A 27,701-nucleotide genomic window follows, 5' to 3' on the forward strand; every position below is an offset into this window, starting at 1 on the left:
AAATGTCCATAATTATGACATTCTAAATCATTTAGCAATTGTATATGCTACATTAACTAAAACAAAGGTATTCCTTATTGCACATTTTAAAGTTGAAAGGATACTCTAGTTTAAGTGGGGGATATTTAGGGGGAAAATATTTTGGCTCCAAATGTATACTGCGCCAAGGCAGCTTCATTCTAAAAACATAAACCATTTAAAATGAACTTTTATATTTTGAAGCCAATAATCCTTCAACACAATGAATAGTTCATAGTCCACTTTCTGACTAAGTGTCAGAGGTTAATTTTATGGGCCGTGTTTTAAGGCCTGTGAACAGCCTTCACTACTCTGAGAATTGGGTGTAGGTGGAGGTTCATCTTTAAAGCCTGAAGACATTAAGTCTTTTGCAGCAGGTGGTGGCCCATAGTCTTGGGGACCATGAGTTGGAGGTGGTAATGGGGCACCAGGAATGAAGTACTCTCTTGGGCCAAATGAGCCTAAAGGTCTAAATGGTGCAGGTCCTGGAAAAAAATCACGAGGGTCAAAAGGCAAATCCCATTGTCCAGGTGGAACACCTGGTGCGTATCCTCTGAAGCCTATTGGTGGGCGCATACCAGGACCTGGAAAATAAAAAGGAAGTTATGTAAATACCCAGAAATTTCTAAACTTGGGTGATTTCAAGTATGTTAATATAGTCTTTAATTTCTCCCAAGTCTAGAACATCAACTGGTGAACATCCTGACTTGCCAGATGAGGCAAACTGAAATGGAACAAGTTTAGGTTATAGCCTGGCCAACCAGCCATGAAGCAACATATTAAGGATTTAAACATGGCTCTACCTAGCTCCAGGCTTATCTTTTTTCTTTCCCTACTATATAATTGCAGAATTATTTCTATCTCACAAGAGCTCCATTTATATTTGGAAGTACTATATTACCATGACAAGATGATAGATTATGAAATAAGAACTTTACTACATCAAAGAAATTTTGATAAAAGGAAATCCCACTATTTATTACTGTATCCATTAAAAATTCATGAAGTATTTCAGCATGGACATTACACATGCCATCAGAATCAAGGTGCATGCCCCCCTGGAAAAGGCCTTCCACAGCCACCTAATTAAATCAGCAACATTTATTAGGTCACTGTTAAATCCTCCTCTTTAACACTTCCCTCTGACTTTTCTCAAGGTAAGGAGGGTTTGACTTTTCCTTTTCTATATTCTATAACCTACTGCTTATGCTTCCATTATGGGTGATTACAAACTTTATGTTATAGGATTTTCATATCTGTGACAAAATGTTAAGTTATGGCATGTGTCTCATCCACCTTTCCATCTATTGCAGTGCATATCAACATATTTTCAACAAACATCTGCAGAAGTAATATTTCTGGCTTTTCTCTATATAGCCCCTTATCCTTGTCTATGAGATAGCTATTGCCTATCTCAGTATCAGATTATGTAGTGTCCCATATATCCCAGAAAACTGGAGGAAAAGTTAAAATGTACTCAGCTGTATCCTTTCATTGTTAAGTCCTGAGAAAGCAACCAATTGTTTTAGCAAGCAATAGAAATGAAAGATGAATGTGATTTATAAGTCAATCACTGCTGTTCAGATAATCATACCAAATGGTGGAGGAATTGGCCTAGGCCCAAAAGGCCCACCGAGCTGAAATGGCGGTCCATACCAAAAGGGAGGTGGTGGAGGCCGTCCCATCGGGGGTTCCATAGGGGGGCCGATGAAGGGTACCCCTGAGAAAGGAGGGGGCCCTTTCATAGCCATATTAACCTGAAATTTAAGATTTGAAAGCAGTTAAAAGTTTTAAAATTCCTATGTATTAAGACAATGTACCAACACCGATAAAAGCTAAAACCCAAAACAGGCACCTGTCCAGAGAACACCATCAGTGCAACAAAAACTCTACCCACCCCTCCTGTGTATTCCCACTGACAGCTTACAGAAGTTAGAAGGATTCCACAAGAGGGAGCAGTTTGTTACTGATTATATCTGCACAGGAAAGGGAAAGGCAAAAGGACTGGCAGAGGTTATTAACAGAGGTGATTTCTGACCAGTATGTCATGCTGTATTCACTGCAACCTATTTCAAAGGGAGTCCCCCCCCCATCACTTCCCTTTCATCACAATAGCTCATTACTTCCATATTAAGAATGAACAGAATAAAATGAAAAATCCATTCTCTACCAATGTAATAATAGCTACTATTCAGAGTATCTTCAGTAAGTCTTTCATATATTATTCAACTTCTGAGATCTTTAAGTAGACTGTCTTGTTTTAAATAAGAGGGAACAAAAGCAAATGGATTATCATAATTTGTTGAAGGCCACACTGCATATTAAAGGATCTCAATCCCAGGTTTGCCTCCAAGCCATGCTTTTTCCACCTCTACTCCTCTCTAAGAATGGGTCTTTGCTCTATTTTAAATCTTCTGCTACAAAGGGGTTTGGGGGTCTTATCTAAGCTGCCCTTAGATTGCTCCAGAGATGTATATTCCTGGAATATGTATACACTGGAACTTGAGAAGTATTTTCCAACACAATGTTATATACACAAATTAGGAAGACAAGGCTTTAATATTTAATTTCATTTATTGTACACCATTTGAGATATTGATTTATCATTTCCTATGAGTAGTGGGTTTGAAACTAAACAATTAAAAATTTATTTTATTATAGAGCTGCAGAAGACCTACCAGATATAATAGCAACACAGTTACAAGAGAATGCACTTATGTGAACAAATGAGACCATTGCTTGGGACTGGCTCAAGAGGTCATTTCAGATTATCATTTTTGCACTGAAACAGTATTTCATTTTCAGAAAATTTGATACCAATCTAATTCTAATCACTCAAAATAGGGTTTGCACAAATGGAGGAATTCTTAAATAGCATTCTTCCAAAAAAAAATAAAAATGATGAATTATATAATTTTTAATGAATTTACTTTGCCTTAGAACGTTCAACACAAAACACCATATAAAGTTAGAGTGATAACTTTTCACATTCTGTAGTTCATTATAGTTGTACACACTTAAGCCACATTTCCAAGTTAAGGAGAAAAGTAAGCTCAATATTGCGTGCAGTATAAAGCAAACAAGATCAGTGTCATGCTCTGAATATCCTTCCCAGAAATGCACAGAATAAAACCCAATTCAGTTCTCAACCTCTAAGTACTTACTCCAACTGGATGCTCAGTCAAAGAAGTAATGGTAGAAACTGAGGGGGTCTCAGGTTCTTGGGGAACAGTTTGCTTTTTAAAAAACAAATGGGATAGTACAACTAGAACACAAAGAAGGATAAAGCAAAGAGAAAGTACTGTAGGAAAGCAACATGTTCCTGCACGACCACGTGATTCACAGTAACTACAGAACTTACCTTGCCCTCATCCGTCACCTTAGCTGGAGAAGAACTTCTGGAGCTGCTGTTCATGTGAGCTGGACCACATCCTGGGTCTGTTAGAGATCAAAGAATGGATTCAGACTTATTCTAACATGAAGAGAATAAAAATCCTGCATCCACAATTACAGATTCTTTGAAATTACTTGGTCTCTTTACCAGAGGCAACAGATTTCCCAGATGCCTCAGAAGACCATTGAGTACGAGGTAAAGGTCCATCCATTGACCTTTGGGAAAGAAAGATCAGAGCCCTTGTATGTATTTTTCAGAAGAAATAAACCACTGGTGGACAGGTCAGTGTTCAACAATAAATAGAAAGCAACACTAAAAATGGGTTGCCCAGGGGTTGGGGTCGTAGCTCAGTTGTAGAGTGTTTGCCTAGCATGTGTGAGGCACTGGGTTTGATTCTCAACACCACACCATCTACAATTAAAAATATGTAAAAAAAAATGGGTTGCCCAAAACGTAAATCACAATTTATGAAGAGACTTAAGTAAAATAAAGAACTGCCTTGGGTTGATAGAACAGCCAATTAAAACGTACTGGTCCTAAACTTTAAGCTATAGACTTGAGGTATGTGTAGGTTGGCTTTTCTTTAGTCTGTATAACCTGACTTCCAATCTTACCAAGACTACAGTCCTATTTAGAATTGGAAATAAGACTCAGTATTTCATATTGGAAATACGTATGCTACATAAAGTTTAAGGCTACTTTTAAAATATTTGGGAAAGGAACACCATAGAGATTTAATTAAAAGATAAAGGTTTACACTTCACAGTGTAAATTTAAAAGAAAAAAACAATACAGGGACCTCCAGGAAAAAAAAAATGTTTTCTATTCTAGAACAGATTTTACAGAAAACATTCACTAAGATAAAGTAAGAAATTATCTTCTATATACTGTACAGGCCCAAATTCTATGTTTTCATTAGAATATTCAAAAGGGAAAAAAAAACCAAAACCTTGAAGCAGTTTACTATAAAGCAACATGTGAATGCTCACCAAATCCATTTCTAGACATATCTCTTTGATTAAGAGTAGCAGAAGGAGGTCTCCCAGCTGGCTCTGCTGTCAGTGGAGGGGAACATTCTCCACCACTCACGGGGGATGGACCAAAAGAGCCGTTATGGCTCAGTGGACCTAAAGACAACAATGCCGTGTTACTACTTTAAGGCAGCCTTCTCCCTAACACCAACCCCCACACCTCCCGCTTTAGCAAATCATTCAGATTATTTCATAACCATTACACACAGAAATAAAAAAGTAATTTACATACATTCTGCACCAAGAAATAAAATAGCTCCTTTTACAAAGTGCCCCTTACCTTTCTGAGGAGGATTTTGTAAATTTGGTCTCCCCGGCATTGGTTTTACAATCACAGGTTCATATTGCTGCATTGCCATCTTTTGGGTCATTTCCAGTAGTCTTGAATATTGAGAAAGAATGGGCTGAATTATGAAACAGCAATCATAGATAATATCTAGCATAACCTTAAAACACTATAAAACATACAGTAAGATACCAAAAATCACATACTTCTGTCTCAAATTAGCAGCTTCCCTTTTCTCTTCAGCTATAGCTCTTTCTGCAGAACGAGCTTTGAGCTATTAAAGAGAAAATATTCAAATTCAGTTGCGGTAGGCTATGCAAAAAATAAAGAAAAGGGGGAAAAATCTTACCCAATTATCATGAGCTTTCTTCTCATGCATAGCAATCTGAAAAAGACAACACATTAAAAAAATGTTTTTAGGGACTCATTATAATAGCCTATAATTGTCTGTATTAGATATCAAAGAATTCTGCAACTACAGGACAGTATTAATTACTACCTGGTTTTTAAATGAGAGCTCGGTTTTCTGTAATTCTTCTTCCATCTCTTCAATTCTCCGCCTAAGAATTACAACAATTGAATAAAATTTGAAACATTCTGACCATTTTCACTTTATTCCATCAGCTATACTTTTAAAGACTTTTATCATACATAAAAAACATTTCTATAGTTAAATGAATCCAGTGTGATCAAAACTAATACTACAGGCCAGGTGCAATGCCACATGCCAGTAATCCCAATGATTGGGAAGCTGAGGCAGGAGGATCACAAGTTCGAGGTCAGTCTCAGCAATTAAGTGGGAACCTATGCAACTGAGACCCTGTCTCAAAGTAAAAAAAAAGGTCTAAGGATGTACCTTAGTAGTAAAGCTCCAAAAATAAATAAATGAATAAATAAAATAAAAACCTAATACTAATAACTTCTTTATCATTTAATTGCTAGAAATTCTGAATTGATAAATTATAATTTCCTTAACTGTTCATCAGTGTGTTCTCAAGTAATTCTGCTAGAAATATCTTCCTCCTTAAAACTTTTTTTCTTTTTTTTCAAATTATATCCATAGAAGATTTCCAAGGTCTATCAAATGCCACACTTTGTGGGTCTTGATATAACACACAGCAAACTGATTTCTTTAAGAATTACTACAACATACAAAACCCCCAGAACTGTTTGCATTGACCAAGTTCCCTATGGTCTTGCCCATTGGGTACAAGTAAATTTTTGTTAACATTTTTCATTTGTTAAGTTGAAATTTATTTTTTCTCCTGTGTGAATTGAATGTGTTCATATCCTCTCGTTATTTATACTTCCATGCTATTTTCTTCTATCTACATAATGTAAAAAAAAAGATTAAAAAGAAAGCTAAGACTAATTCATTAGACATTGACACCCTCCTTTAGAAACTGAACTCACTTGTAATTTTTAACTTCCTGTACAGCGGAAACCACCTTTTCATCTGCAGCTGACAGCTGCTGCTCTTTTTCTAGTCTCTCACATTCTTCTTGACTCAGTTTCCTAAAATAAAGCCAGTTATCAAATCAAAAGTTTCTCTTTGTGAATATCACTTTCCACAATTCTATAAAATGCTTAGGCACATAAAATAGGAATTCAAACCTGCAATTTCATAAATCAAACTCTGTCAAATCACTTACATTTTCTAACTTCTCCTCTTAATTCTCTACTTACCAGTAAATAAAATAAATGTGAAAACAACATGTGCCCCAAGGGCAAGTCTCCTGTGTGTAAGATAATAAAAACTCACTTTACTTCAATGTGGAAGATCAGGACTGATCAACCTAACATAATTAAACATATTAGGATAAAGCAGGGGATAATTCTTTTCTCGTTTCTGCCATGGGTAGGACACTAAGAATATCTTTGTCATGGAGGAACTCTTTTCTCAATCCAAGACTGGTACCATAATAAGGATATAGTCAGTCAAAGAAAAAATCTTGTAGAATATGTCTTTTAGCTATGCAATTAACCACAGAACATTTTTCACACTTTAGATATCTATTTCAAAAGAATTGTAAATTAAGCAAAAAGACAAATCTGAGTTTTGATAATGTCTATCAAGCAGAAAAAGAAGCCAAACTGACCCACTATCAGAGTATTATCTACTGACAAGTTTTAACTCTGATCATGAAACTCAAGATGTTCATCTACTGACATAAAGGTAGCCACATTTAATGATTTAAAAAATACTATTTTCTGCTATCCTTGTACTACTTTAGCCATAGTTCCAATTCAAAAGATAATTAACTTGAAACTTAATTTTCCATAAATCAGAAGAACTGCAGTAAAAAAGGATTACTGATATCAAATAGAAAAAGGGGATTATATATTCTTATATAGCTTCTCATTTAATTCTTCAGCAAGTATTTTATGAGTGGCTATAATATACTAGTTACCTTGTAAGATGCTAAAGAATAAAAGAGCTCACTGTTTCAGGTATAAATGATGCCTAAATGAATATAATAATTTTACCCACTGGCTTAAGAAGGAATATGGAGAAAACTGAATCTTGAAGGACAGAGAGAATTTTGTTTCCAATTATCAAAGAGTTAGTCTGAGAGCACTAAGAACAATCAAAACATCTTTATAAGAATATAAAATTGTGTTTGAAGTGATCCAAGCTAAAAAGTCAGTGAAGATATATGTATGTGGCCAAGATCCAATAGAAAAAGGAATCTCAGAATTACAAGTAAGGCTGGCACTTTAAGGTACTTTTCTCCTATTAAAGATAACACAAAGATATGAGTCTGAACGAAGCCTTCATTAAATTCCTGGGCTTAGAGGAAAAAAGAGGCTACCAATAAAGGAACCCTTAATAAAAGCCCTAGTCTTTGAGTGTAGATTAGAAAGTACTGCACACTTAAGTGATGAACAGGCAAAAATCCAAAAGGAACAATACTGAAACATTGAAAAGACAAGTCATTTTTGAATTATCTTAATTGCTGACTAAGTTTAAAGTGACAATCCTACTCAAGTAACCTAAATACTTTTCTATAAGAAGATAACTTCGTCTTAGTCCTCAAATTTCATCTATAATTATCACAACAATGTTGGCCAATCAAAACTGACCAGGCACTCCATAAAACAAAATTCTGTGAGAAAAAATCCCACAGAAAAGGAAACCAGCTAATGGGGTTATCCGCACATGTTTTAAAATCACTGTGCTTTATATAGTCAAAAAAGTAAAGTCAAGATTATGAATATCAGGGCTGGGAATATAGTTTCGTTGGTAGAGTGCTACCTTGCATACACAAGGCTCTGGGTTCAAACCCCAGCACCACAAAAGAGGGAAAAAAAAAGATTATAAATTTTGTCAAAGGATTAGAAACTATAAAACCAAGAAATAGTTGGGTGTGGTGACCTACCTACAGTCAAAGATACTCAGGAGGCAGAGGCAGAATTATGAGATTAAAGATAGCTTGGAAAGCATTAAGACCCTAGTCCCTTATGAGAAAGAGCAAGGAGTCTGGGGAGGTAGCTCAATAGTAGAGCACATGGCTCAAGGTCCTGGGTTTGAGCTGTAGTACTGAAATAGGACTGGGGTTGTGGCTCAGTGGTGAAGCACGGGCCCCACATGTGAGGGGCACTGGGATCAGTCCTCAACACCACATAAAATAAATAAATATTGTGTCGGGCTGGGGATGTGGCTCAAGCGGTAGCGTGCTCGCCTGGCATGCGTGCGGCCTGGGTTCAATCCTCAGCACCCCATGCAAACAAAGATGTTGTGTCTGCCAAAAACTAAAAAATAAATATTAAAATTCTCTTTCTCTCTCTCTTAAAAATATCCTATAGAAAATAAAATATTGTGTCCATCTACAACTAAAATAATATTTTAAACCCTGAATTTTTTAAAATCCTAAACTCAATGAATGATTTTAGCAGCAGATTTGGGAAGTAAAATAAATCCTAGCGCTTTTAAGACAGGTCAGAAGAAAATATCCAGAAGAAGTAAATCCAGAATGTAGGAGGCAGGGGAAATCAAATTCTAATATGCATTATTATAATCAGAAGAGAGAATGAGGTAAAATCAACATTTAGAAAAAGACTCGAAAATTCAAGAAGTGTTTAATGGTCCTAAGTAACATAACTGCAAGAGGAAAAGTGGGTGGGGTGGGGAAAACTACACCTAGGCACTTCCCAATAAAACCTTTAAAAAAACAGAGAAAGGACTACAGAAACTAGGGGAGGGATAAGACCAAACAACAATGATAATGGACTCCTTAAAGAAAAAATTTAAAACAGATGGTAATTAATTGGATATTTTTAAATTGCTAAAACTAAGTAACCGTCAAAATTCAGTAGCCAAAAGAAAGATCCTTTAAAAATGGAAACTGGTTTTAACTCTAATCATGAAGTTCATGTCAATCTAATACAGATTATAAAGGTAGCAATATTTAGTGGAAAAAATACTATTCTCTGTTTATCCTTGTACTACCTTTGATACACTAATCAAATCTATGATTAAAGGACAATGTTCAAATAGAATGAAAATAATTTCAAATAAGAAACCAACAGTGTAGAATGCAGAACTATAGAAACTTTAAGTATGTGTATAAATTGAATGAATGTCTTGTGGAGTTCACAGTATATGAAGTACTAACATATAATGCCACAACAGTTAATTGATTCAAGAGCTACTTAAAGCCCATAAAAAAATAATAAACCTATTAATCTATGTCAGGTTTTTATTAAATCCAGAATATATACCATGGCCTTTAAATTATGAGAAGATGAATAAAAGTATAATTATATAATTATAATTTCCTTATAATTTTTGATTACATCAAGCTTATACAGGGGATGAGGAAAATAATTAAAAATATTTAAACTATTAAAAAGATACAAGGAAGAAAAAAAGAACAGGTCATCAAATAGAAAGCAAATTCTTCATAAACCACAGGCACATATTGACATGGGCAGACTTATATATTAGAAAGTCCACTCAAGCGGCTATAGAGAAAACTACTAAGAATTTGAAATAAGTTATATACAAATATAAAAAATGGAGAATGAAGACAGATGATCTAGGTTAGAAACAGAAAAAATGACAGAGGCATGAACTAACATAGTACCTGGGGATGAGTAAAAAGAGTACAAACCACAGATGATGACTGAATGAATTTTGGAGGAGTTGAGAAAAATAGTGCTACAATTTAATTGCATTACAAAGAAAATTAATTGCCATTTAGGTCATTCAGATTACTAGTAGGGACAGAGAAAACAAGTGTTCTTTTTAAAAAAAGTGATAAAATGAGAAATGCTTCTTTGAAATAGGCCAGGAATTTAGAACTGGCCTGAACAAAAATTTGAGATTCTAAAAAGGTCACTTGGAGATCACAGAATTTTAGAAAAGTTAATGGAAAGGTTTCAATATTTAATGCATTAATTAGGCAACAGAAGTCAAAATACCTAAAAATAGTTAGGTCTGTAAGAAGGTCTGTCTTTGCTTTACAAGATATATATATATGCCGAAGAGTAAAATCAGGTGCAACAAATAAAATCTGACACAACCTATTTTTAGAGAATTCAAGTATTTTTGTGGATTAAAAACTTCAAATGAACTTTCAAAAAATAACTAGCTCCACACTAATAAGATTAATATATAAATATATACTACAAACAAGTACTTCTGTAATCATAACTCCTAAGGTCCTTGTCACAGTTCCATTTTGTGTGAACATCTGAGATATTCAAGTCCAAAACTTGTACCATCAATAAGTAAATATTATTCCTTTTTGAAGTTTTTATTCTACTAAAACATGTCATTCCAAATCACTCAGTATTTTTAAAGGTCCAGAGTTAGAGATACAAGTTCAAACATTAGAATTACATAACTGATCACAATGAAAGGTAATTAAAATAAATAGGGGGATCATAGAAAGGGTCTAGAACTTTGAGAGGTATTTCCACATCAGTGACTGTTAATACCATTTTACCACTTCCTCCCTTCATATGAATTTGACAATTGATTATGATGTCCTCACAGCCTTAGTTTACGGTTCCAACTACCTCAGGACCCTTAAGACTGACAATGGAAAGAAAAATGCAACTTATAGGAAACAAAACACAAAGGAAAAAAGACAAATCTCTACTTATTACAACTAGAAGAAATTGTAAATAATCTTAAGAAAAGATAAAATTATCTATTAGTTCACACAGTGATAACAATAACAAACAATGAAAATCTTACTTTTGTAGTGCCATCTCATTTTTTTGGTAGAGTTCATTTAAAATCTCCACTTTCTGCCTTAGAGTTTTGCATTCCTCTTCCAGTCCAACTTTAGAAGACTGTAGTGAATTGCAGTCACCTTCTAATTTCTTTATTTGGTATGTAAAGGATAAAACAGCTTATCTCTATATGTGTACAAGGACTTAAGAACTTGTTTGAGGGAGTAGTGCCAAGAAAAGTAAGAAGCATGAAAGCAAGAAGCCATTCTTTATCTTTCCAATAAAATTTTAAGTCTTTCCAACATGGCAATTTCTTCTCAAGAAGAACCCACCTTCTAGATTACATATTGTGGACATCGAGGCTCTTAGCTTAAGTTGTAAAAGTTTTAGATCCTCTTCAACTACTGATATTGTAGTTTGTGTCTAAAAATTGCAGAAAAGAGAGGTATTCTTAAAAGTGAGGCACAGGAAGAATTCACAGGCACTATGAGACTCTTACAAAGAACAGTACCCGAGAGACATCCATCATCTGCTTAATTTGATCTTTGATCTTCTCATTCCGATCACCTAAAAAACAAAAGACTTTAGCTTTTTCTTTCCTTACTTTTAACTCTATATTCTCCTAACTTCCCAAACGAAATAATGATTGTGTTCAAACACCAGAAGAAAAAAAATCAATTAAATAACTAACCCGATTAGACTAATGACTTTTAAGAGAATTGCAAGCTTAGATTTAAAAAAAAAAAAAAAGAGAGAGAGGTGAATTTCAGGCCGGGGTTGTGGCTCAGTGGTAGAGTGCTCACCTAGCATGTGTGAGGCACTGAGTTTGATCCTCAGCATAAAAATAAATTAAAGTACTGTGTCTGTCTTAAAAACAAAACAAAAAAAGGTGAATTTCTAGTTTGCACAACTAAAATGTTATCTATGCTATTCTTGTAAGATAAAAAGCTTTTCTTCTCTCTCAGATCTATCTTCACCTGGGCAAGTAAGTGTCTTATTTAGAAAGATTCAATCCTCTATTTTCTCCCTGAATCTACTACCAGGTGTGGTTTGAAATACTTGCTATGTAAGCAATATCCAACTTGGGAGAAAACATCTGGAAATATTTTCCTCATCAGTAAACACTGTTAAACTCCCTCTCTCTAGCTTTCTGATAGTCTCTAGCTTCTGTTCTCACAGCCTTAGTTTATGGTTCCAACTACCTCCGAACTCTTAAGACTGACTGTGGACCTTAAAACCACAGAGCCATAGAGAAGATGAGTTATCAAAATCAACTATCATCTGCATAAGTTAAGAAATAAATTTCTCTTACTGTACAATGTTCAATACTCTAAGTATTGTATAGGATGTGACTATTGTAGCTGCAGTGTACTTACTAGTTTTCAATGGGATAGAAAAAGTCAGTGTTCTTCACATGCCTATTGCTACATTATACCCCAGCAACCCCCCTCTGCCAATGCAACAGACATATCTATAGATCCAGTGATATGTGTCTACAACCCTGAAGCTTAAGAAGAAAATCAGCCAGCTAAAAAGTGGCATCTGTATAAATACTTAATTAAAAACAGGAAAGCAAAAAAAGGATTCAACCTCCCTGAGACTGATCTTACCTGCCACCTCTCCGTTGCTTAATTCATCTGACTCATCTTCTCTATTTTGATCCTCAGATTCAGATTCACATTGTAACCGATTCAACTGTGTGATATAATTAGTCAAAGCCTAGAAAAAAAGCAAAAGTTTGGAAGACTCTCGATTTTAATTCAGAAGATTTCAGGAGAATTCATGAGATGAAACATGTATTTGGAGTATAAACTTACATTAATAGTATCATCTTTGTGATTAAGATCTACAAGTAAATCTTTCTGGGTCTTCTCAAATGATTTGATGTGTTCACTGAGCTCAGTGTGTGATGTACACCAGTCTTTGACTTCCTGCTGCAACTGAAAAGTCAAAACACATGAATTCCTGTGGGTTAGGGAGTGGTCTCTGCACTGGATACATCAGGACTACAAGACTTAGACAAAGAAATAGAGAACCATACTCCTCGGTGGCCTGCCTCAATCGAGGGGGTTGAGACCTTGGTTAAGGAAGAGGGCAGAGTGGCCCCAACTCTCACAGCTGCAGTAAGAACATCAGAGCTCTCAGGAAGTTGACCCTGTTTATTGCATTCCCCAGAAAATTGCTGCCAATTCAAATAATTTACCTCCAGCAGGAATGACTGGACACATATGACTGTCTCCTAAATTTAGACTCCTTATCATGTAATCTTCCCTTGGCCGGTGAATCAGTAACTACTCAAAAGAGGATCATAAAATACTTAATTTTCTGGTTTAAAAAGTTTCTTTGAGGCTATGCAAGTTAATAACTGATTGACATTTGATAAGAAAAGCAATAATCCAAAAATCCAAAACAGATGGAGAACATATATATGCACTCAATTTAGGGAGCATGTTTAAACTTTGCATATCTAGAAAAGGTCCTAAATGAATATTTCTTACCTCAGAAACAGATCCAAGAAAGATACAAGATAATGATATTCACTTCTCTAGTTTACATTAGCTGACAGCATTCCAACTTCACCTTCTCTTCATGAAGCTTAGCTTCATTGAGGACAATTTGAAGCTAATGCAAAACACTACAGTTAGTGAATTAATTCCAAAGAAAAAACAGAGTTATACTTTCCCAAACCAGACATCATATAGTTCTCATTTTTTGCACATTTTAGCACTCTTCAAATTTTTGGTCTGCAACAAAACTAAGATGTAGTATTAATATCCCTTTAGCAAGAGTTGGCAGCTTTACCTCTGAAAGTTCAGAAGTATTCACTGAAATGACATCTTCAAGCTTCTCTATAGATTTCTTATTTTCCATTATCTGCCAGGTGAAAACAGAACACAAAATATGCATTAGGATTTCAGTAGAAATACTGATATGTGTGTGTGTGTGTGTGTGTGTGTGTGTGTGTGTGTGTGTGTACACACATATATATATACTAAAAAGATAAACACAATAAAATATTTGTCAAGCCATCCCATTACATTTCAGGTAAATGCAGGGGATCCAGCTTTGGACTAAGCAAAAAATCAAGAACTGAAAGAGATGAGGGAAAATGAAGTCATAAATATTTCATGGCATCCACAACTTTACTGTTTATGAGATAACCAGAAAAAAAGGTCAAAGTATAGAAAATCATAATGCAATAATAAAATGTTTTAAAGCATAGAAAATTAATTAATTACTGTTTCAAATAAACCAGTTCAAATTAGTAATTTTTTTTTTCTAGTGATAGAGAAAAAAATTTCCTAAGATCATTTTTAAAATTTTCTTATTTGAAGTAAAAAATGTTAAAATTTAAGGGAGAATAGACTAATCTCACATACAGAAGAATTCCCAAAAATTTATAAAGATATTCGCTCCTTAAGGAAGTGGACATAACTCTGTGATCTTTGTTTGCAATGCCTGGGATTGAATCCTGGGCCTCATGCATGCTAGGCAAGTGCTCTACCATGAGCTGCATCCTGAGCTCGTAACTCTTCATACTTTTACTGTGGGCTGTGCATGGTAACTTCCAAAGAATATAATATGAAAAGGATTGGAAAGAATTTTTACAGTGGAGAAATCTGATAAATACTACCTCAGCTAGGTGATCAAGCTTACTTGAGGGTAGGATATTTCAGAACACACTCTCTACTATCTTTTGCAACTTTTATGTAATGACAGAAACTTATAGAAATTGAAAATGAAATATGTAAGTAAAATTTTTTTAAGTACAAAAAATTGATTAATTCATTACACTTTCAAGTAAAAAGTAAACAAATACTGTTCAATTGGACAATAGTTTTTTAGTTGATATGCATGTTTCCAACGGCAGAGCAAAGCAATATGAAAATTATCCAAGGTTGTGAATAAAAATATTTCCTAGGCCCATAAAAATAATTTGTTGTATCAGTACTTAAAAGTTCCACAAAATGGGCACAGAAGTGGGTTCAACTTCCTTGACTCCTAATCTTACTTTAGTTAACAGCTAGACTAAGTTCAACTTAACCAATTTTACAAAATATTTCAAAAGCCAAATTACAGGAACACTTAGCAGCAAAACTCTTACCCAGTCGTGATTCTTAGCTTTCTGTTCTCTTTCAGATTCTAACATAACATGAAGAGTTTTAGTTCTCTCATCCAGAAATTCTTTAGCTTTTTCAAGAAGCTTTATTTTATCCTGGGGAAAAAGGTGTCAAGATTACTCACTCATTACATTTACTTTTGAGTTTAGAATGTAATTCCCCCCAAAGAAGGGATTTTTACCTTATATTTAGTTGCTTCATCAGAAAGAATCATATTTTGTTTCATGGTTTCTTGGACCTGTTTCTTTAATTCCTTCATCTATGTAAATAAAGCATTCAGAATTAAGATACACAAATTATAGTGCTATTATACAAGTTACTTCCAGACAAGTGACCCTTTCCAGAAGAAAGCAGTACTTAATACATATGACTGCTTAGAATTTGGATGATTTGTAGGAAATAATGGAACAAAAATTTTAAAATACAATTTTTAAATTAAAACAGGTAGAAATGATTCAAGCTAGAACCAAGGGAGAAAGAAACAAAAAAATAATTATACCTTCTCTTCATACTTTGAAAATTTGTGTATCAGTTCTTCATTTTCTTTCATGAAATTGATTATCTTTTGGGAAATTTGCTGTTCAGTGACTAAAAGGGGGAAATACACAAGATTATTACAATCACTAAATGAAATTCAATTACTCAATCTACTAAAAGCAAAGACATGTTATATGGTACTATGAGGAAATACTTCTTAGCATAAGTATTATGCTTTTAAAAAGCAATCTATGCTTATTAGCAATAAGAGTATAAAATTATTAAAATTTAAGAAAAATATAAGAACAATGATATTTTGCTGGGGGCGGTGGTGCACACCTGTAATCCCAGTGGCTCAGGAGGCTGAGCTAGAAGGATCCCAAGTTCAAAGCCAGCCTCAGCAATAGTGAGACACTAAGCTACCAAGTGAGACTTGTTCTCTAAATATAGGGGGTTGGGGATGTGGCTAAGTAGAGTGCCCCAGAGTTCAATCCCAGGTACCCCTCCCATCCAAAATGATATTTCAATTTAAGCTTATTTCACAGATGGGAAATACATTAAAGTGTTGTAGCTTGATATTCCTCCCTTCTCAAAACACTTTCTTTTCAGAAAATGGAATCATTAAATTCTTTGCAAAGAAAAACAGAAATGAAAGCATACTGATTCACATTACCATTCTTTAAATTATCTATTCAATTACTTAATGCATGATTAAATCATTAGCATAGAAATACTCTTCAAATGTAATATATCTGCATTACATCAATATTCAAAGTTAATCTGCCCAAAATTAAAACATCATCTCCCTATCCACAATTTGTTCCTCCTCTTTATCTCCTATCTCAGAGTTGGAACCATCATCATCTACTCTATTATCCATGCTAGCAACCTAGGAATAGTAAAATTTTCAGGAGGTAAAAAAGTAATAGACATTAAAAGTCACTGTATCTACTTCTAACATACATAAAACACACATCAAACACCAATACAATACAAGTTTAAGAAACCTAAAAATTTACCTTGATATACTCTATCTTTTACCTAGAAGAGAGAAAAAAGATTAAATTTGATGTCAAACATCTGCTCAATAGAAACAGCATTCCTAAAACAACAGTCAGAATCATAACCAAGTGAGAATTTAATAACATTCTCGTTCAGGATAATAAATTTATAGGATTAAAAATAAGTAAAGGTTAACAAGCATTTTAAATTTAATTGGTAGTGATATTTCATAAATAGGCTCTGACATAAAAACACTAAGATATGTACCTTATTTCACAGTAAAGATGTCTGTGAATGTGTGTTTGTGTGTGTGTACTCAAAATCACTTACTTGAGAATTCTAAATAACCAGGATAAAGTCCAGAAACAATGACTATTCAAAAGGAATCTGAGGAAACAATATTAAAGGCATAATATTTGTACTAAGATATGCCACTTTCACTCACCAGAAAACATCTTAGAACTCCAATTTAAATTTGGCTATTGGCTGAATTTAGAAACTAAGAGGCTACATCATCTTATTTCTACAAACCACTAAATATATAGCAAGAAATCTGAAAGGGAAGACTGCTAGAAGAAAATGCACAAGCAACTAGAGAAATGACAATTAACATATTCTGGAAAGGACAAAAACAATCATTGCCTAAAGACAGCAATAAACTGCCTGATAATAAAACCTAAGCAGAAATTTTTAAAAAACATCACTAAATTTCTTTGTAACTTAGCATATACTTGTTTTTTTCAAATGTTATAAATGGTGATGGGATACTCAGATGTGTCCATGGATCATCCATGGGATCTTCGTAATAGGAAATTGCATTCAGAAAACTCCAACACAGAAAGAAATGGCATTTCTTTAATGTCATAGCCTTGCTAACCTTTTACTCAAAATGACAACAGAGGAAAATGGGAAGTGTCATAAAAGCAGTCATCTAAGGAAGAGACTAAAGCTCCAAAGTCAAATGCCGAAACTGAGGAGCAACAACTAGGAACCAGATCCCACATAACCTAGTGAAAAGAGAAACAGGTCCCGGGGTTCTTGAAATGAGAAACAAGAGAGAAATATAAAGTGTTTTCATGTTTTTTCCTTCTCTTTATCCTTCTATTTCCTTTTTCCTTTTAGCTGAGAAAAAGTTCAATGAGATTGAACTGTTCCTCACAGGAATCCAGGCAAATGATTCTTCTATTAAAGAAGGGAATACTTTTTAAGAGATTTTACACTCAATTGTACAAGGAGAGGAAACTTATCTTAACAATGATATGTCTGATATAATTAAGAAATCAGAAAAAGAATACTCAGATTTGAAAAGATTTGTATTCAATGCTTTTGGCCTCTTTAACTGTTAGGCTTTTCATATGCAAAGTCCATTTACCTAAAATAATTTTCTTCCAATTATGTTAAATAACTATGAAACAGAATGACCTACAGTACAAACGTAAGTATGTATGTGTACACACATACACAGAGATAGACTAATTCTGCTCAGAAAAAAAAAGACTTAATAAACAAAACATTTAATGGATTTTTGGACAACACATAATCTATACTTCCAAATAAAAAGGTATTTTCTGAACATATGATCAAATCATAAAATCTGGGAAAAATATATATAAAAGACTGGAAAAATTATCTCATCTCCTTTTTCTCATTTTACTGTATTTCTTTGTAGCATATCCCCCTGTTTATATGTGTTTATATTAACATACAGTTCATCAACATTTAAATCTTAGTTTCTGCTTTTTTTTTCCACTTCACATTTAATTGTGAGCATTTTCTGTACCTCAAAGCTTTGAAATAGATAAATCTGCCTACTATTCCATTAAGCAAACATACAATAACCCCTAAATGAATTATGTTGTGCTAAGTCTTCAATCTAATACACTGTTCCACTGAAAAACATTACCAAAATCTTCAAAGCATAGTTATTTCTTTAATATAGATTACTAGACATATATGCTACATAAAAGGATATTTATCTAACCTATCCCATCTTTTATCCGACTTTTAAGACTTCTGATATGTATGAAACTACTGGTCAGGATGGCTGTAAGAATTACCAGTTCTACCAACTGCACCCACACTAAATTATTTTATAAGGTTAGTTTGACTTAAACCACTAATTTGTGTTTTAGCAACTGAAAAGGAAAAAAAGTGGGGGGGCAGTGACTATATAAAATAATCCTTGTGCTTATGTACTAGGGTATAAGTAAGTTAATTTACTCACAACAAGAACAGTTCTCCAAAAGAAAATGACAAAGGATACCAATCCAAAGAAAACAGTGAAAACTACAGGCTCCCATGGTAGTCCATAAAAATCAGGCCCAGGTTGATACTCATCAGGCAATGTAGTAAACAGCTGAAACAGACAAATTAGAAGAAATGGGAAACCTTAAATTTATAACAAAACAGTCACAAAGAATCATGGCAATTCTAAACCAACCTCCTCGTCAGAAATCCACCTCCTCAATATTTTCCAATAGTTTCTTCAAGAGAAAGGATACTGGCAGTCTCATATTTTTTGTTCACTTGCAGTGTTTTCAAGTATAATGAATCTAAATACATTTTTAAAAAAATATTTATGTATCTTTAGTTTCAGGTGGACACATTATTTTGTTTTTATATGGTGCTAAGGATCGAACCCCTAACCTTAACCCTAACCCTGACCATAACCCTAAATCTAACCCTAACCCTAACCCTAACCCTAACCCTGTGCCTCATGCATGCTAGGCAAGCGCTCTACCACTGAACCACAACCCCAGCCTGAATCTAAATACTTTAAATTGAGCATACATTTACAGTTTGTAACAGGCCCTATATCATCACATTGTCTAACACCTGGCTAGAATCCCTCTGGATCATTCTTTTCTCTTAGATAACCTGGTTTTTATAATTTAAAAAATTCATTTAAGACAAAAACTTAAATATATGAAAGAACTAATTAATTTTATGGCAACAAATAAAAACAATGAAACAATAAAAAGATTTCAAGACCCTTTGGGTATCATTTGATAAGCTAGAAGAATACCTTACTATTCTGAAAAGTGTTTAAATGAAGAAAAGGAAACAAATATTTATCTCCTGCCTTAACTATACAAACCAAATATCTGTGTAAAGAATAATCAATCATAGCCAGGCGCCGTGGCACACACTTGTAATCCCAGTAGCTAGGGAGGCTGAGGAGGGAGGATAGCAAGTCCAAAGTCAGCCTCAGCAAAAGGAAATTGCTAAGCAACTCAGTGAAACACTGTATATAAATAAAATACAAAATAGGGCTGGGGATATGGCTCACTAGCCAAGTGCCCCTGAGTTTAATCACCAGTACCCCCCCCCCCAAAAAAAAAGAATAATCAAATTTTTATTTGTGTAGGCATCCCAGCCTTTAAATGAAGAAAGAAAAATCCCAGCAACTCAGACCATTGCTATTTTGCAAACTATAATATATTAGCAAATCTCACCAACGTCACTGTTGACTAGTAGTCAACATCAAAGGAGAGGACATGCATATGTCAATGCAATATTTCCTATTAAATTTTCATAAGAAACAGAATTGAACCTAAACCTGACTACCAATTTTCAAGAAATATAAAGCAACAGAGAAAGGCTGAGGTTGTTAGCTCAGCACTTGCCTAGAATGCATAAAGCCCGAGGTTCAATCCCCAGCACCACCAAAAAAAAAAAAAAAAAAAAAAAGGCAATAGAGAAAACAGATTAAATTCTTGTACCAGGGGGATTGTCATTTATTCACCAAAACTACAATATATCCTAGAAGTCCCACAAACATATTTTTTTCAATTATTGCAAAAAGTTACAACAAAAGGAGAAATCAATAGATAGTAACTTATATGAGACTTGTTCTCCCACTGAAAGCAACCAGAAAGTTGGAATATATATATATATTTTTTTGGTACCAGGGATTGAACTCAAGAGCACTTGATCACTGAGCCACATCCCCAGTCTCAGCCCCATTTTGTACTTTATTTAGAGACAGGGTCTCACTGAGTTACTTAGAACCTCACTTTTGCTAAGGCTGGCTTTGAACTCGTGATCCTCTCTCAGCCTCCCGAGCCACTAGAATATTAAGGCATGTGCCACCATGCCCAGTCAAAATATATTTTTAAAGAGCTATTTTTCATATAGAAAGCCACAAGGGACATGCAACTGTCACCCCTAAGAGCAGGAGAACAAATAGGTGAGCATTCTACCTTGAGGCACTCTCTAGACCTCAGTTTGGGAAGGGGAACCCAAATAGGGCCTAACAGTCTCACTGAGGAGAAAGAGACCAGAGTTCCAGGAGATTAAGCAGTCAAAAACATGTAGAGAAAACTACCAGAAAGATGGGAGCCACAAAGAAAAAGAGTTCCAGAAATCTGCATGGAGGTGGTCTTCAGTTTGGGGCTACATTCTAAGCAGTACCTGCAAGGGCCAAGAACAACTATTAGCTAACCAATCCCACAGTTGGCACTGAGCTGGGAGAAGTCTGGATTCCAGCTAGCCAGAGAGAGTTGACATACAAAAACAGTATGGTCAACAAGCTCATGAAGAAGTATTTGATCCAGGCATGATGGCACATGTCTGTAATCCCAGCAACTCAGAAGGTTGAGGTAGGAGGATTCCAAGTTTGAGGCTGGCAACTTATCAAGAGCTTAAGCAAGTTAGTGAGACCCTATCTCAAAAAAAAAAAAAAAAGTTCACTCAATATCATTAATTGTCAGGAAATAAACTCACAAAGACATACCCACTAGAATGGCCCAAATGCTAGTGAAGATGAAGTCAAGTGGAAGTCTCCTAAATTGCTGGTGGAAGTATAAAATGATTGTGGTCATTTTTTAGCATGGCTTGACAGTATCACATAAGATAAAAACATACATTAAACGTAGGAGGCAATTGCACTCCTAGATATGAGTCCACTTATAGGGGCATATATATGAAATAGTACTGTAGGAAAAATGAATCTATAGTTTAAAAAAAAAAGTTATCAGTGGTTGCCTGGAAGAGGTGGTGAAGGAACTCACTGGGAAGGATCCCAAGGAAACCCCTTTTCTAGTGAAAAAACTGTTCTATATCTTGATTATGGTAGTTTTTACATGGGTATCTACATTTGTTAAAACTCAGAGTGTGATTGCTTTGGCAGCACATATACTAAAATTAGGACAATACAGAAAAAATTAGCATGGTCCCTGAGCAAGGATGACACCCACATTTGTGAAGCATTCCATAGTTTTGTGGAAACAACCCTTCAACAGATGAATGGATAAAGAAACTCTGGTACATATACAAAATGAAATGTTACTTATAGCATTAAAAGAGAAAAAAAAATTATGGCAAAACCAAAAGCTGTATGTTCTCTCTGAAAGTGGTGCTGACCCATAATGGGGCTGAGGTGGGTGGCAAGGGGCATGGAAAGAATGGAGGAACTTTGATTGGGCAAAGGGGAGGTAGGACAGGCGAGAGGGCATAACGATAGGAAAGATGGTGGAATGAGATGAACCTCATTACCCGAGGTACATGTAGGACTACTACATGTGTTGAGTACAACTAGGAAAAGTTTTGTTCCATTTATGTACAATGAATCAAAATGCATTCTGCTATCATGTATAACCAATTAGAACAAATTAAAAAAAAAAAACTCACTGATATTGGCTATCAAGGAATTACTGTTAAGTTGGGTGATGGCCCGTGGGTTCATTATACTATTCTCTATGCTTTTCTTTAAAGCTTTTCTAATTAAATTTATTTTTTAATTAGTACATAGAAATAAACATTATAATTATTGAAGTAGGTAACATGACATTTTGATGCATGTATACACTATGTAACGTTTAAATCAGGTTAAATATATCTACCTCCTCAAACATCATTTATGGTAAAACTTTCACAATCTTTTCTTCTAGTATTCTGAAATGTACAGTATGTTATGGTTACCTATAGTCCCCTACTATTCTCTCTGCTCTTATTTGAAAGTTTCCATGATAAAAATACTAAAAATAACTTTTAAATTAAGATATAACTTCAAATATTTAAAGGATTTCTTTGTAGAAAAGAATTCAATTTTATAGAGGAAATCATGTTGAGGAAAATTTGGAGTCAATAGAAGGATGAACTAGACAACAGAAGAACATATAGCCTTGTAAGAGAGTGACTCATGCTAGGAAATACTGGTGTACAGGCCTCATAACTACTCGTCAGGGCCACAGTAAAGAAAATTACAGCAATGAGTGAGAAACTAGACTAATAGCCTTCCAAGATTTCTTCTAACACTAAGATTCTACTAAGATTCCATTGATCAATGAATCTGATTGGTGCACATCTCCCAAACACATCAGAGCCTATTACTCTCCAGTCCTATCAGATATCATACTACTTGTTTAAGATTTTACATTGACTTGTTCATAATTTTTGCATATATTTGTTAAGTCCTTTTCTTAAGGCTTTCAAAAATCACAATCATGCCTTACACCTGTTAGACTCTTTTAGTCCTCGCACAATGTCCTGTACATACTGGGCCATCAAAATGCCTTTTTGAAGGCTCCTTTCAAATCAGTCTCGTAACATTGTGCCTCTTCTTTGCCACTCACATCAATGTCTTACCTATCACCACAAAATCACTGACCATACCTGCACCACACTCGTGTACCCCGACCTAGACCTAGAGGAGGGCTCTGTGCATACCTAAAAATATGAATAAAGAAATCGTGAGGCTGTAAACTTTCCAAGTGATGTTGATTCATTCTGATAATCAAATTATGACTGTGGAAGACTGGGCTTTAATCACTAGAAATATCATTATTCTAACTGCCTGGCTTGTACATACTCCTTACCCAGGTGGCTGCCACCACCATGAACAAACATGGAGCCAACTGAAAAATGATTCATTTCTCCCCATCACATCTTTTCCACCCTGGTGGTCTTTCCTCCCCAGGTATTCATTGTCTTTATACCACCTCTGACTGCCTACATGAGAATTAGGGGGTGCGTGGGGGTAAAACCCTACAAAATGCCAGACACCTCACCAGACACTTTACCTTGTCAAATCATTTAATTCTTATGATTGGAGTAAGCATTATCTACATTTTTCAGATGGGAAATCTGATATTGAAAAGTTTAGTTATTTGCCCAAACTTCTAAATGATAACCTTGGGATTTGAAACCAGATCTACCTGGCTTCAAAATCTATACATTTTACAAGGAAAACAACAACATCACTTTTCTTACACAAGTCTTGAAATAACACAACCTACAGGAAACAACTTCAGTTGAGAAGGATTACTGTCACAATAGCCCTAGGACCATCTTATCCTCCAAGCTCTAAAAGCTTTCTCATTCCTATAATTAAACTCTAAAAGTCCAACATCAACAAATACCATGAGGGGGAGGTAAGTCCTAAAATGCTTAGATAAGCTTCTAGACAGATTAAATGTCTTGTTTTGATCATGATTTTCTTTAGAAAGGTCAGCCTTAAGTGACTCTTTCTAAGAAACAGATCTAACCTAATTCCTTTCATTCTTAAAACTTTCTAAGGATCCCCACTATTAATGGTCTAATGCTACTTTGGCTCATGACTTCCTTTAAGATTTGCTGGCCTCTCCAACAGACCATCCCCCTTCAACTTCACACGTTATACAACACCAACTATTCACATTCTCCTGGCCTCCCCAAATATCCTTTTCTTCATGTTTCCATTTCTCTGAACACATTTCTTCTGACTGCCAGCTTCCCCCACCATCCTCCACCCCAGCCTGTCTAATCAACAACAAACCACATGTCACACTCCTGTTTGCCCTTTGCCTGTGCTTCAAACACATCTCAACTACTTTCTGACCTTATTGATCACCCTTCCAACCATAATAAATGCATTTATGGACAATAATGTTCTACCATCAAATAAATACCTCTCTTTCTGCCATAATCTTACTGTGTTTCAAGTGAATGCTATTATCTCCCTGCCAGAATGAAAGGTTCTGAGGGGAAGAACCAAGTTTTTACAGGCGTACAAATGTCCAGCCTTGGTAGACAGCAAATCTTCCTCATATGCTAAACTAAGTACCATTAAGCCACACCCCTATGGCTTTTGTTTTAGGAGCTATCTACTCAAAGGGTCAGGAGTCATTTTCATAAAGACATTTTCAGTTCTTCACTTCATGACCAGAAGCCACTTAAAAACTAATAAATAATCAACAATCTAATTGAAGAAACTATGTCAAACTTACCATCTTAGTGAAATAAAGCAAGAATGAATATAACAAGGAAAGCATGTTGTCCAAAAGGGTGGCATCTGCTGGCTCTTCCACCTTTATCTCCTTTAGTGGTTTTTCTGTATCAGCATCATCAACAGGAGTACCTTCTGTTATAAGTAGCTCTAAAATTGAAAGGGGAAATGGCTATTTTATTTTATGCTATAGAATAAGAATTGTCTCTCTTCAGTTTCAATATTCATCGAGTGTTTCACTAAATATATGAGTCACAGTGCCTGGAATATGTGGTTCTCCTAAAGACAATTAACACAGAGAAGAAAACTTCAAAATCGTAATTAGAGCTGTCAGACCCTTCAATTATAAAATGAACAATCTCCAGTCTACTTTCCACTACTTCCATGGCCATACAACTGCTATCAGAACAATATTTACTAAAGGAAAATTTTTAAAACCAGAGATATATAGACAGGGTCACATTCAACAAACATGGATTTAGTGCTGGTGAAACTTTGTGTTAAAAATTTTAGGAAAGCTGAAAGAGAGGGAGTCTTGGTTTGAAGATTTACAGGTGGAATGAGCCAAGGCTTAACACAGCATCTGGCACCTGGCAGAGATACTCAACAACTATTTATTGAGTGGACAGATGACAGCTATTTAAAAAGAACACAGTAATACGAAGAGAGACTAAAGGGAATTGGGTACAGACCTGCATTGAGGCTCTGTGAATGAGGTAGAATTCCAGTTAGACCTGAGAGCTTGTAGGGGTGGAATTTCAGTATGAGTTACATGAGCCTGGGGTACATTTGATTAAACAGCTAGGAGTCCAACATGCAGTTATTAATAAGTTGGACCAGTTGGGCTGGGGATGTGGCTCAAGCGCTCGTCTGGCCGTGCGGCCAGGGTTCGATCTTCAGCACCACATTAAAAAAAAAAAAAAAAAAGATGTTGTGTCTGCCGATAACTAAAAAATAAATATTAAAACTCTCTCTCTCTCTCTCTCCCTCTCTCTCTCTAAAAAAAAAAAGGAAGTTGGACCAGTTGCCTCTAAGGTCTTTCTCAACCCTGAGATTCCATTCACTACTATTTTTTAAACTTTTGCCTAATTTTTATAATTTTTTTTTTTTTAGTTTTTGATGGACCTTTATTTTATTTATTTGTATGCTGTGCTGAGAATCAATCCCAGTGCCTCACATGTTAGACAAACACTCTACCACTGAGCTACAACCCCAGGCCCTCCATTCACTATTGGTCTATGAATTTGACTGCTGGTGAAGTCTGCCCATTGGCTCAGCATCTCAGCATCTGAGACACATTAAATGACATTTGGGAAGATTTTACCTATAAAGGTAATTGACATCATTTTGTGGTGGAACCTAAAAGGCCAGGGAAATAATTCATGCTTAATTTTGTAATCCAAGTTTTCCCTAATCTTGAAAGTTTTGGAGCATGAAAATAACAAATCTTAATGGTGTGTGATTCATTTTCAGAACCTTATGGAGTTAAACACAGTTCATAAGTCAGTAGTGTTCATATATGGATGCAATGTCTTCTGGAAAATGGGAGAACTGATATGTTATTCCTTCTCAAATTAACTGAATCCCCCCCTGCTATGAGTTCTCCTACACTCTGTGTGTGCAGATGGCGGTGGGGTCAGGATCAGTGCTGCTAAGCCCTGCACTGGTGCAGGATAATGCTATAGCTATGCTTACAGACCAGAACCTTTAAAAACACAAAATACAGTAATTATGGCTTTATAGCACCATACTGGATGGATTAAATAAAACAATTAGTCATCATCTAATTTACTGATAAAATGAGAGTGAACAACACAAAAGTAGAATGCTGTTGATGCCATTATTGGGGATTTTTTTTGAAAAATTGTTTCTCATCTCCCACTGGATACTGTGTACTATGATGAAGTATTCATAAGTGTCAGACTAAAATGGATTGCAGTTCTGTACTGTTTCCTGTAAGTATATAGTATAAAGATCTGGATGATTGACTGCATTTGAAAAAGTTTAATTACCATGTCCAGGAAGCAAGTCAAAACAGGACTTGAGCTATATTACATTCCATTTAGAAGAAAAGGGAAAAAACACAGCATTTATGAGACTATGAACAGTGATTCTCAAGCTAACTTGTACCAGGCCAGACTTTCCTGGAAGGCCTGGTAAAGACAGATTGTGGGTCCCACCCCCAGAGTTTCTGGTGCTGTTGGTCTGGTTGAAAATTACAGTTTTAGAGCATAAGGCCTTTGAAGAATAATATTTTAGTTGTAAATGGTTTACACAAGCTAGTCATAGCTAAACATTTCCTTTTACGTGAGTTACAGTCTCTGGCCTATTTTTGATTTCTAGTCATCTTTATTCTTGATTTTCTCTCACTTAAGAGATTTTTTTTTTAACTCAAATGTACCTATATCACTCTCTGCTCTATTTTGTACCTTTGGCAACAAATATCCTTGAAAGCCTTCATTATGATAATGCCTCTACTTTGTAGAGAAAAATTGGCAAGCTTTACCTGGGTCTGCTTTCTCAGTATTTGGGATCTGAGACACTTCTAAGACACCCATGTCCTCAGTCACAGGTTGACTCAAGAGGCTGGGCTCTTCAGGATGGTTCATATTTAAATGATGACTCAGGAGGCGAGGCTCTTCATGAAGATTTCTATTAAGATGATTTGTGTTCTCTTTAGGAAAATCATCTTCGTGGGGTGGCTGCATCTCTACAGGGGAGAAGAATGCATTGAGCCAGCTGGATGACGCTATCTACCCCCACTTAAGCCCAATGATCAGCACTCCCCCTCAGCACACAGCTCCAGATACCTCAACACTGCCCTCCATGTCCTGGCATGCGCCCATGAGAACACTGGGCAAGGATACGGGAGGGTTAATTGTTTTCATCCCATTTAAAGGATGACTGAACTATACAGTCAAATTTATAAAGAAGCCTTTAATTCAAAGTATTTCATAAACAAATACATTTATGATAGAGGCTT

At 35.2% G+C, this 27,701-nt stretch overlaps 1 non-coding gene and 1 pseudogene across 1 annotated transcript; one reads left to right on the plus strand and one right to left on the minus strand.

The window, feature by feature from the left end:
• Positions 1–288: 288 nt before the first annotated feature.
• Positions 289–27,701, minus strand: part of LOC143382101 (transport and Golgi organization protein 1 homolog) — a 39,481-nt pseudogene continuing 12,068 nt past the window's right edge.
• LOC143382435 (U6 spliceosomal RNA) lies at positions 21,628–21,734 on the plus strand. The gene has a single exon (XR_013088988.1). It is a non-coding gene; the product is annotated as a U6 spliceosomal RNA (small nuclear RNA).

Source organism: Callospermophilus lateralis, chromosome 16, assembly GCF_048772815.1.
Source record: "Callospermophilus lateralis isolate mCalLat2 chromosome 16, mCalLat2.hap1, whole genome shotgun sequence".
Lineage (NCBI taxonomy): Eukaryota > Metazoa > Chordata > Mammalia > Rodentia > Sciuridae > Callospermophilus > Callospermophilus lateralis.